Source organism: Alexandromys fortis, unplaced genomic scaffold (assembly GCF_014885135.2).
Source record: "Alexandromys fortis isolate MF-2015 unplaced genomic scaffold, M_Fortis_MF-2015_v1.1 scaffold_183, whole genome shotgun sequence".
Classification (NCBI taxonomy): domain Eukaryota; kingdom Metazoa; phylum Chordata; class Mammalia; order Rodentia; family Cricetidae; genus Alexandromys; species Alexandromys fortis.
This window is the reverse complement of record NW_026068079.1, coordinates 3,260,324-3,270,503: the sequence shown is the minus strand read 5'-3', so window position 1 is coordinate 3,270,503 and position 10,180 is coordinate 3,260,324. Positions and strand designations below refer to the sequence as shown.

The 10,180-nt window shown below is 42.6% G+C and overlaps 1 pseudogene; it reads right to left on the bottom strand.

Annotated features, from left to right (window-relative positions):
• Positions 1–8,964: 8,964 nt before the first annotated feature.
• Positions 8,965–9,486, bottom strand: LOC126488379 (60S ribosomal protein L23a-like; annotated as a pseudogene).
• Positions 9,487–10,180: the final 694 nt, after the last annotated feature.

Below are 10,180 nucleotides of genomic sequence, written 5' to 3'. Positions count from 1 at the left end.
CCTCTCAGTGGCTCCCCTATTATTTTCACACTTATTTGCCTGCAGCTCCAGCACACACTGATGACCAGTTTCTGGAGCCAGTTCTCTCCTTCCACCAACCAACAGAGGTTGAGAGGAGAGAGCAAAGGTTTGAGTTCAGGTCCACCCCACACTGTGTCAGACCAGATATCCACTGCGTGGAACTCTATGATTCTGACTCAGAGTTTAGGCCCTCCCTGAGACAATTAGACAGGCCAGGGCTCAGAGTACAGTTCCATGGTGCTTTCTCTGAGCTCTCAGAATGAGACATGTGTCTGAGGGACATGGCTTCTTCCCACTGCTCTAGTGGGGTGCTGACATCACTCCTGCCTCTCTATTTTAATGGAAGTACGGTGTAACTAGCCTTGGTCTTCTCTGTATTCTAGCCCTCTGTTCATCCCTCTGCTGAGGCACTCACACTGTGAGAGAGCACAACTCTTCAGGCCAAGTCTTCCAGAACAGCCGCAGATCTCTCTCCCCTGTTCTTTCTCCCCTGTTTCTTCTCTGGTTTTGTTACAGACACTGGTGCTTCCAACATCATCCACTTGATAGGCGCCGTCCTCCAGCCATGTCTGGTTTAGTCTTCAGATTGTCTAGCAGTCCTCTGCATGGTGTCCTGCTGTCTTCCTTCTTTCTACAATGTTGTTTTCTCTTTTTTCTTTTTCACCCTCATTTTCATGGATCTGGTTAATTGGTTGGTCTGCCCAGGCTGACATTAAACTCACAGTCCTTTTGCCTCTGCCTCTCAAGTGCTAGGACTGCAGCGTGCACCACCACACCTTTTGTGGATTAACCCTTTTTTCTTCATTTAAACTTTTTGAGAATCTAAGGAAAGTTAAGAAACCCTCCACAGTTACATATGGACATGTATGCCTGTGCACACACACACCCTCACACTCACACTGATACAGATAAACATTGATGTACACACAGATGCATACATGATACACATAGCTTCTAGGACTAGTAGACTCCCTACACCTCTCTTTGGACCAAGGTTGAAAATATTTCATCCAGAAAAAAACAAATGATATTAAAAAATACTTCAGAACCCCCCTCCAATGTAGAAGGAGCTGCAGGCTGTGTTCCTGCCCAGCTCCTGCATGGCTAGCTTTATACCCAAAATAACAACACAGAAATTTTAAACATTGCTTGGCCCATTAGCTCTAGCCTCTTACGGGCTAACTCTCACATCTTTATTTCTATTAATTCTATTAATGAGTGTAGCACCACGAGGTGGTGGCTTACCAGGAAGGATCTTAACCTGCATCCATCTTGGAGAGGAGAGCTATAGCGTCTGCCTCATTGCCTTCTTCCCAGCATTCTGTTCTGTCTATTCCACCTACCTAATTTTCTGTCCTATCAAAGGGCCAAGGCAGTTTCTTTATTAATTAACCAATGAAAGCAACAGATAGACAGATGACCTTCATTCATCCTTCCAAGGCCAAATAAATAAATGCGCGAAAGGTAAGATGAGAAGATTCTCTGTGGAGGAAACCAGAGTGATCACAATGGCAGACCACCAGCAGGTGCCATCCATGCCCAGCCTTCTTCTTCTCACCAGCAGCTGACTTCAGAAAGCAAACCAAGGCTGGTGAAGTTCCAGGAAAGTTGCCACATTGCTGATCCCCTATTTGAAGTTACTTAAAACACCCAAGATCTACCCAACAACATCAATACTTTTCAACCTAAAAGGCCTTTTTCTGGAAATTCATACTCATGGAATAAATTTGAAGATCTAAGCTCTTTCAAGACTTCCATGGCTTCACTTTGGGGCAGTGTGGTGCAATAGTGAAATTCTTCGTACCAAGGTTGAAGGAAAGAAACCATCAGGCATGGACAGAACAGAGTGCTCTGCTGACCTTAAAGGAAAAGGAGAATGTGATTGTGGCATGTCAAATCAGGGTGGAACAAATCTGTGTAGTTGATACAAAATGGCTGCGAGATATTTGGTTTTTCTGTATTCCACCCAAAGCATGAAGAAGACATTATGCTAACAAATATTCCACTCAAAGCATGGAGAGTCCATTGTACTAACACAGACTCTGAGGAAGAGAAGAATGAGATTTGTGGGTGTGTGGTTCAAATTCAGGGAACCGGTGTTGATACAGGTCCTGAAAAGTGGCTGTGATGAGCTAACTCAGAATTTCCCTCCTCTCTTTCCCTCTAACACCCTTTCCCTTCTGCAGTTGTCCCCTTCCCCTCCCCTCCCCTCCTCTCTCCCCTCCCCTTCCCCTCCCCTCCACTCTCTCCTCCACTCTCTCCTCCTCACCTCCTTCTATCCCCTATATTCTGGTCTCCTTTATTCCTCATTTTTTTATTTTTTGGAGGGACAACATGCTTCTTATATTAATGATCATGACTTGACGATCACTAATCCCATCATGAAGAAGTCAAAATTCCTATCAGTGCTGATCGATGAGGATCTATATCATAGAGTAACATGATGCGAATCAGCTCAGTTGAGGGAGAGGAACTCCTCTCCTGTGGGCCACAGCTCTCGTCTAGATCACAAGCTGCATGCCTTTCTCCTTCCACCACAGAACTCCAACATACAGAACAGTACTTGGCATGTGGTCATTACCCAGTAGGTAACACATGGGGCATGGATGGATGGAATGAAGAAGGCTCCCCTCAAGAAACAAAGAACCCAAACTCTGATCTGAGTTCATTTGCAGAACATGAAAAGCAAATCAAAGATTTTGGAAATGCTTATATGTAGTGATATTTCACTTATATTTTAATGAGACAAGAGGCAGTGACTGGCTATTTTGCTTTTCTGACCTTCAGATTGATTTTATTAATTAATATACAAATGAAATATCACTACACCTATACTTGGAGCACAGGACTGAAGCAGTTTCCCCATCTTCCCCAGAGATGTACTAAGGGCTGTACCTAAGTTGAGATGGATAACCAGACAGGCTGAGAAGTGTAGTAAGAGGAGCGGGCTGCATCCTACTGCCTGGCTAGCTCAACCCCCGAAATAACCACACAGAAATTGTATTAAAATTCTTTTAAACACTGCCTGGCCCATTAGTTCCAGCCTCTTATTGGCTAGCTCTTACATATTGATCTAACCCATTTCTAATAATCTGTGTAGCACACGAGGTGGCTTACCAAGGAAGATCTTAACCTGCATCTGTCTGGAGTGGGAGAATCATGGCGACTCTTGACTCAGCTTCTTTCTCCCAGCATTCTGTTCTGTTTAATCCACCCACCTAAGGGTTGGCCTATCAAATGGGCCTAGGCAGTTTCTTTATTAATTAACCAATGAAAGTAACCGGTTAGAAAGAAATCACTCCCACATCAAATTACTGCCTGGCCCATTATCAAGTCTCTTCTTGGCCAACTCTCACATCCTGATTTAACCCATTTCTACCAATCTATGTAACACCACAAGGTCGTGGCTCAATGGGAAAGATTCTAACTAGCGTCAGTCTCAGGCTGGAGCTTCATGGCATCTGCCACACTGCCCTTCTTCCCAGCATCCAGTTCTCTTTTCCATGCCTGTCTAAGTTCTGCCCTATCAAAAGGCCAAGGCACTTTCTTTATCCAACCAATGAAAGCAACACAAATACAGAAGGACCTCCTACACCAGAAAAAGTTGACTGGACCTTGGGTGTCCTTGCTCTGTAGGATTTTGAATAACACAATGATCAGTATCTACTGGTTCAAGTCATGTAGAGCTCAACCTGATGCCTGGGATCAGGAGTTGACACTGAGGCTGAACTGAGCTGCCCAGGGCCTCACACAGGAGACTGAATGGTCCTAATCCATAGAGAGTGAAATCAGATGAATGACCAGAAAGCATACTCCCATGTAGAAGAAATACAAAGACAAGCAAGCTTTCCTATCAATTTCGTGTTTCCCATGAGATGAGAGAATACACAGTATTTTTCAGAGGGTGATTGTGTGAGTTTAAACCATTTTCCTTTAAAATGAAAAGCATGATTGTTGGATGTGAAAATGTAGAAGAGGCTACGAGAAGCAAATTAAAAATTGAACGAAGTGGAATAAATAATTTAAATCATCTGTTCTGAAAAAGAAAATCTCCCAGAATTCCAAGAGAAGCATGGAGGGATGAAAGAAAAGCAAACATCAGAGTCAATCTGAAACTGGCAAAAACAAAACCAGTCTGAGGTAGGAAATACATACACAGAGCAGCAAGACTAATGGAAATAACTCATATCAGGACACACCCTAGGAAGGTTTTCAAATATCCTACATATGTTAGATGAGTCCAGAATTATTAAGGTTTCTATTTTAAAATAGGTTCAACCAAAATAAGAATACATGCAAATTATGAGGCTATTAAAAACTATGGAAAACCTGAACACAAAAACCAGAGGGTGAGCAAGAAGGTAAAAAGCGACATGAAATAAGATGGCAATTTTACAGAGAGATACCAATCATCACAATAAATATAAACAGATCAAACTCTTCTCTGTATGGACAAAGATTATCACAAAAGCAAACTTTATTTGGACTAGAATAATAATGTTTAAAATAAAAGAATGGGCAAAATATATAAGATAATCATTAATATATAAAAGGAATATTGTGGCATTATTAATATAAAATCTTAATTCAAACCAGATATTTTAAGGGGAGAAAAAGAATAAACCTTTTTTTTTGTAGCCCTGGCTGTCCTGGAACTAGTTCTGTAGACCAGGCTGGCCTCAAACTCAGTGAGATCTGCCTGCCTCTGCCTCCCGAGTGTTGGGATTAAAGGCATCTGCTACCACTGCCTTGCAGTGACAAATTATTTTCTTACATAAAAATAAAATTCTCATTATAAAGAATAGTAAACATTAGTCCCTAAAATATCATGCAGTTATAACACACAAAGCAGTCACCTTGATGAGAGACTTGCGGCCACTATATCTGCCTATTTATTTCATGATAGAAAAGTTAAAATGAAAGTCACATCTTCTCATAAATATCTAGAAAACTCGGCAGCATTGATTAACCAACTGTTGTTGTCAAACCAGTCTAACCTAACATCCAATAAAAACATCAGTTTTATAAGGAAGTAGAAAAACGCCAAATTATGAGGGAAAATTCATGCACTGAACCCCAGAAGTGACACTGGTGATGAATTTAACTCCATTTCATACATCCAAAGAGCTAGAAGGTAGCTGTACAATGCAGAAAATACAAAAAAAAAATGATTTAACCCACAGAACATGAAAAACACACAGAATCTGGGGTTATCCATGGGTTTCATGTCCTATATGGAAAGATTAGAGAAATGGAGGTATACACTGAGAAGTTTTCAAAATGAAAGAGAAAAGAAGCTGAAAACATTAGCTGATGATGTTTGAATCATGGGAAACTTGAATTAAATAGCAGATAAGAGTCCAGGGAAAGAAATCATGTCCAAAGAAATATTGACAGCTTTCTAAGTTAGAAGGATGTATGTACCAAAAGACAAGAAGCAAGTTAGCACTGCAACCACAAAATGAAAAGAAAAGAGAGGGCTGGAGAGATGGCTCAGTGGTTAAGAGCATCGCCTGCTCTTCCAAAGGTCCAGAGTTCAACTCCTCACAACCATCTGTAATGAGGTCTGGTGCCCTCTTCTGGCCTGCAGACATATACACAGACAGAATATCATATACATAATAAATAAATAAATAAATAAATAAATAAATAAACAAACATTTTATTTAAAAAAGAGAGCCACACTGAGATGCACCACAACCAAGTTACTTACAGATAACTACAAAGAGACATTCTCTACAGCAGCCTGCAAAGACAGACATGTCAAGTACAGAGGAACCAGCTAAGACTGACATCAGAATTCTCATCACAAACAACCCAAGATGGGCTATATTGCAGAAATGCGGGCCTGAGAGAAAAGACCTTTCAGGATCCAATTCTGCAGCCAACAACGGCTGAACAACAAAAGGCAAAATAATTTTCAGACACACAATCTTGAAGAATTCATCTAAAGAGCCTAAGAATGACAAATTTAAAAAAATCCTTCAGGGCCTGGAGGGATGGCTCATCAATTGAGAACCTTTGCTGTTCATCAGAAGACCAGAGAGTGGCTCCCAGCATCCACCTAGAGGGGCTCACAACTGCTTGTAACTCCAGCTCCAGAGGATCTGATGCACTCTCCTGGCCACCTCAGGTATCTACACTCACAAATCTCACACTTGTATGTGCACGCATGTGCGTGCTTGCACATGCATGTGCATGTGCACACACACACAGACACTTTAAAATAATTCCTTCAAAGAAAGAATAATAATATACAGAAATGTGAATCTACAAAAGGAATGAAGAATCCCCAAAACAATAGCTTCTTAGTAAATCATTCCTTATCGGTTGCATCTTTCCACAGGCCATTGATTATCTGAAGCAAACATAAAGATGTGAGTTTACAACATATGTAAAAGCAAAATGCATGGGGAAGGAGCAGCTCAGTGCAGGAACGGAAACAGGGGAGGACCAGGGCAGAATGAGTCAGACAGAAGAATCATCAAAAAGCAGAGCTCCACAACGAACTTATTCAACCTGAAGAACAGAGAGAAAACAGGCACGAGGTGGAATGACCTCAGAAACACATGCCAAGTAAGACCATCAAAAAGCACCAGTAGGCTGGAGGGATAGATAACGCAGTGGTTAAGAGCACTGGCTTCTCTTCCAGAGGACCCAAATCTCAGCATCTTTGTGCGGTCTCACAACCTCGGTACCTCCATCTCCAGGACGTCTGATGCCCTCTTCTGGCCTCCTCAAGCAGTGCACACACATGGCACACATATACATGCAGGCAAAACATGAATACACATAAAATAAGAAAGAATAAATCTTAAAAATCTATGTTAAAAGTGAGTAAATAGATTTTTTCTATTTATTTATTTAAGATTTCTGTCTCTTCCTCGCCACCGCCTCCCATTTCCCTCCCCCTCCCCCGTCAAGTCCCCCTCCCTTGTCAGCCCAAAGAGCAATCAGGGTTCCCTGCCCTGTGGGAAGTCTAAGGACCAACCACCTCCATCCAGGTCTAGTAAGGTGAGCATCCAAACTGCCTAGGCTCGAGTAAATAGATTTTTAAAGCACAAGCCGCCTTATAAGAACATTGACACGGAGGATTTGGTCACATGGGACTGAACTAACAATCAGTAAGAGACATAAAGGAAAAATCCCCAATACCTGGAAACAGAGCAGCACTTCACCTCTAAATGACCCACAGGACAGAGAGGAAGATCCAAGAAGAAGGAAAACAAACACACAGAACTGAAGAAAGTGAAAACATGGTGTCTCAAAACGTGTGGACACAGCCAGGGAATTGCTGAGGGAAATATTACACTGCGCGCATGCATAAACAGATGAACAGTTTCCAGTCAACAATCTGAACTCCCTCAGGAATCTTGGAAAACAAAAGCAGAATAGACACAAAGCAAGAAAGCAAAATAGAGAATAATAAATCTAAGATGGAAAAAAAATCAATGAAAATTTAAAAATAGAAAAAAATAAATGAAACAAAGAACTCATTCTTTGCAAAGATCAATAAAGTTAAAAAACTGGCAATACTCACAGATGACAGATTTCCCAGTATCAGCAACAAAGAAAACCTCTACAGACTCTGTAGGTCACAAAAGGACTTCAGGTGGGCCGGGGCCTGAGCGGGGCTCATAGTTAAGGGCTTGCTGTGCAAAGAGGACGATATAAATTCTCATCCCTAGCACTCATGTAAAAAGCTGGGTATTGCAGTGTGTGCCTGTGATCCTGGCACTGTGGAGGCAGCAACAGGTGGAGCCTAGGAACTCAAGGCAGTCAAAACCTTAAGTGATTGAGCCTTTAATATCCTCACCTGCACACACTCAGCACACAGACACACGTGTGTGCATGCACATTCACACCCACACACTCAGTACACAGACACACCTGCATGCGTGCACATTCACATCTACACACTCAGTACACAGACGCATGTGCGTGCATGCACCTCCATACCAACACACTCAGTACACAGACACACGTGTGTGCACACACATTCACATCCACACACTCAGTACACAGACACACGTGTGTGCACACACATTCACATCCATACACTTCAGCACACAGATACACCTGCATGCATGCACATTCACACACACACTCAGGACACAGACACACGTGTGTGCATGCACACTCACATCCACACACTCAGCACACAGACACACCTGCATGCATGCACATTCACACACACACTCAGGACACAGACACATGTGCATGCATGCACATTCACATCCACAGACTCATCAGGACACAGACACACGTGTGTGCATGCACATTCGCACCCACACACTCAGCACACAGACACACGTGTGTGCATGCACCTCCACACCCACACCAAGGACACTAGACAAATCCTTCAGACTTCTCAAGGGAAACTTCAAAATTTAGATGAGATCGACCACAGCCTCTGAAAAGCAGAGACTAATGCAACTGTCCAATATTAGACAGGTAATTGAATACCCCACAATTTGTAAGAAATTAAATTTATAATAAGATATCTGAGAGATTTCTCAGTTGGTAAGGACTGAAGAGAGGCAGTGGCTACTGTTATATTGCTATATGGGAGCATGAAACATTACAGGCAGCCTAAGAATGCATTTTTCTCAAATGTTCTTGGAATAGTTTTAAATTAATGATTTCCACAAACCAAAACAGTAGATCCAAAAGGGGAGGACTCCATTGATACAATCAATTAAGGAACAGGCTGCAAAATAAATAAAAGTTACTTAGAAAATTAAAAATGCTGTCATAAATAAAAAGTCAAAAATAATACCATACCACAAGGCCTAGAAAATAATTACAATGGTATCGTGTGCAGACTCAGGAGAGTCCAGGGCAATGTTCTCAGATTAACCCATGAAGTTAGTATTTCTTCTCACATAACAGAGAAGGATCAAAATGACCGAACTATGCTTTCATTTCAAGAAGTGGTTTTTTTTTTTTTTTTATGGTGAAAAAGTGTATATTTAGAATTAGCCGGCTGGGCTCAGTTTAGATGATTCCGATCTTATTGGCAACATCCAGAGCATCATAATCAGGAGCCAACCGAACATACGCCTTCTTCTCTCCGTCGGGCCTTATGAGGGTGTTGACTTTGGCCACATCGATGTCATAGAGTTTCTTCACAGCCTGTTTGATCTGATGCTTGTTGGCCTTGACGTCCACAATGAACACAAGTGTGTTGTTGTCTTCTATCTTCTTCATGGCTGACTCGGTGGTCAGGGGGAATTTGATGACGGCATAGTGGTCAAGCTCGTTCCTCCTGGGCGCGCTCTTCCGGGGGTATTTAGGCTGCCTTCATAGCCGCAGGGTCTTGGGCCGCCGAAAGGTGGGCAATGTGCGGATCTTCTTTTTGCGGCTGTGGACGCCTTTCAGCACTGCTTTCTTGGCTTTCAAGGCCTTCGCTTTAGCTTCGGCTTTGGGAGGGGCGGGAGCTTCCTTCTTCGCTTTCGGCACCATCTTGACGAAAAAGCCATTTCAAGAAGTTTTAAGGCACAGTAAGACGGACTGAATTAGGGATGGAAAGATCCGATGATGAGAAGCGTGAAGCCAGTGACTTGGGGGAGAAATAAAACTGAGCTGATGAATTCTAATTCTTAAAATGTGAACAAGGAAAGAAAATTCTGGCAAAATCAACCAGAAAGAAAGAGAAAAGACTGAGGGGTGGGAGTGTGTTAACATCTGGACCCGAGTTCTTGAGCTCGCAAAGACTTCTACAAATTCTCTCCTCCGTGGGAGCAGTGAAGGAGCTGGCAAACTGTGGAAGGGATTTTTCCACGGCTGAGAAATAAAGCAAAGGCTGCGACCACAGAGAGTGTTTACTCTGTTGAAAGAGCTGAAGTTAGGGTTCGGTTAGGGTTAGTGCTGTGCTTAGGACAAGCTTAGGGTTATGCTTAGGACAGGGTTAGGGTTTGGAGTGTCAGTGTTAGGGTTGGGGTGGGCGGGGTTTTCACTCTTGTAACCTGATCTCCCTTTCTGCAGTCCTGCGGGCAGGAGCCCCTCTGTTCCTCAAGTACAAGCAGTTACTTGGTTGCCACTAGGGTGAGCCAAACAGAGCAGCCCCCAAAGCTTGTTTGCTGTTCAATTTCTGGTGGTTTATGGGATCTCCCCGATTTAGGGTTATAGTTGTCTGATCTTACTCGGTTTTTACCCA